This window comes from Triticum dicoccoides, chromosome 3B (genome assembly GCF_002162155.2).
Source record: "Triticum dicoccoides isolate Atlit2015 ecotype Zavitan chromosome 3B, WEW_v2.0, whole genome shotgun sequence".
Classification (NCBI taxonomy): Eukaryota; Viridiplantae; Streptophyta; class Magnoliopsida; order Poales; family Poaceae; genus Triticum; species Triticum dicoccoides.
In genome coordinates this window covers 126,972,323-126,974,747 of record NC_041385.1, presented here as the reverse complement: position 1 = coordinate 126,974,747, position 2,425 = coordinate 126,972,323, and positions in this window count along the sequence as shown.

Here is a 2,425-nt window from a genome sequence, read left to right as displayed (position 1 = left end):
CATAAAAAATCCACAAAAAGTTTCGCGATGTCTAGACCCCGTTTGATATTGATTTCCTGCGATGTAAAAAACAAGCAAATAACAGCAAGTGGCATTGGGCACTGGGTCAATAGGTTAGTCCCAAAAATGGTATAAAGTTGCTATAAAATGATTGTAAAACATCCAAGAATGATAATATAACAACATGAATACTTAATAAATTATAAATACGTTGGAGACGTATCACGCTCCGGCTCTCTCGGGCGAGCTTCAAGGAGGAAAGAGAGTGTGCTGAGAGGGGGTGGGGAATCCCGGGGGTTTCTGGGCGTCACGCTGGTCAGAAGAGAAGGGTTGAGGCGCCTCTGGGGAATCAGGGGGTGTCAAGCGCGTGCGTGCGCGTGTCGGGCACACGCCCTCGTTTTTTTAGGGAAGGACACACGCCTTCGTGCCTTCTAGCACGAGGTCGAAGACGCCCTTGCTCCTGGTGGGTTGGGCTGGCTGTTGGGCTGCTAGGTAACTCTGCGCGCGCGCGCGCGCACGTGTGTGTGTGTGTGTGTGTGTGTGTGTGTTTGTGTGTGTTCAAACCAAATCAATCTAGTTGCTTCTGAAAATTATTATGTGAGCTCAATGGATTAAACCAGTGCCACATAAAAAGATTCAGAATTATTGAAACTATAAAATTATTTGTAGTCATTTATACTTAGTGGGTTAATTCATAGCCCAATTATGTCCTGGAAAAATGTGCACCATTTTTTTAGATATTTTCACATTGTTCCATAAATCGTGAACATTTTTAAGGGCATTTTGGGTTCATTGAATAGATTTGATTTGAACCCAGTTGAATTAATTATCTGCTAGGCTTTGATCATCCCAATTTCAAATTTAATTGAAATTTAAACACAGTGCATGGATGCTTCTAAATGCAACTATTTACAAACAAATATTTTAGGGATGTGACAATATTACCGCCATGATTGGCTCTACTTCTCACTGCTCTCTCTCGGGGAATGGATAGGGGAACGAGAGGAAACGATCAGGGTGAGGGGTGGCTGGTATTAGACACACGTTCATGTGGTTCGTATAGGGAGCAAACGGCTTCCAAAAGGTGACATGGCGACGAGCCCTACGTCATGATTCATGCCCGTCATCCGACTGTCTGGAGAACATCGTGCGGAAAACGGGCCTAGCAAACATGAGATCGATAACATTTGGGTAGTTTCATTTTACTTTTCGGCAGTTGCATATGTTTTTGGGATATTTGTTTTATTTTTTTTTTGAAAGATCCAGCATCGCTGGCATTCATTGATAATAGCAGAAAGCAATGGAAAACAACAAGGTGGTGAAGGTCCTAGGACCAGAAGATCCGAAGATCAAAAGAAAAAGAAAAACAGCCCTAATGGCTGCAACAGAACACTCCAAACAATCCACATTAGACAACGCAGCTCCGACTCTGACGATGAACCACAAAGAAACGAGGCAAGGTTGGCGTCACGGGGATCACCGAACGAGCCACCTAACCCGCGTCATCGTATACCAGCGGCCCCCCACCGCGGCTTCGACTTCACAGCACCAGGCAGTCGAGGCATTCCCACGGACACGCCGGAGAAGAGCCGACTACCACGACCAAAGCCGCGCCTCCGACGTTGCTCACCACCGTCATCGTTGCCACCGAAGCCACCGTGCACGTCCAGTCGTAGGAAGCACCAAAGGGATCAAATTCTTCAAGACGGCGCCCTAAAGAGGGGAGCGACGTTGAAGACGACGCCACCGCCCGACCCTGAAGCAGGATCTGGGCTTTCACCCGAAGGACTTGATCCGGGAGTGAAGGCTGTGAAGATTCCCGACGACGCCTCCAAGGAGGATAGCGACGCCCACAGGCGCCGTCGCCGCCGGCCGGTCAGCACCGGCCAGGCTTTCACCCGGTGCAGCCACTCCCGCGCAGCAGGCCGAGGTCGACCCGTACCTCCATTGGACCGCGCACCCCCCACACAACGAGCACGCCACTGCTGTGTCGGGCCACCCGCAAACCTCCTCATCGACGGGCCTGCAGAGACCAGATCGGGTCCTGCACCCCGCATCCATCCGCGGCCGGAGCCACCCTGCTCCAACAAGCGACAACCGAGCACCACCAGCAGCCGCCAGTGCCCCTCCCGGACCGCCAGCCACGGACCTCCGGCCAGCAACCATCTCCTTCTGGCCCCATGGACTCCATAGCAGCAAAACGAGGCAGAGAAACTGCCCATCTTGTGCTGCCAAGGCCGGATCCGTGGCATCCATACCTGCCCGCTGGGCCGCCGAGCGAAGACCACCGGCCGCCGCATGCCAGATCTGAGCCGGTGGCCAGCACGCCGCACCCACGCACAACGCGCCCAGCCGCACTCCTCCTCGCGCCTCGTCGCGCGCATCCTCGCGCGGTCGCCGCCTGCCAGATCTGCGCCGGCAACCA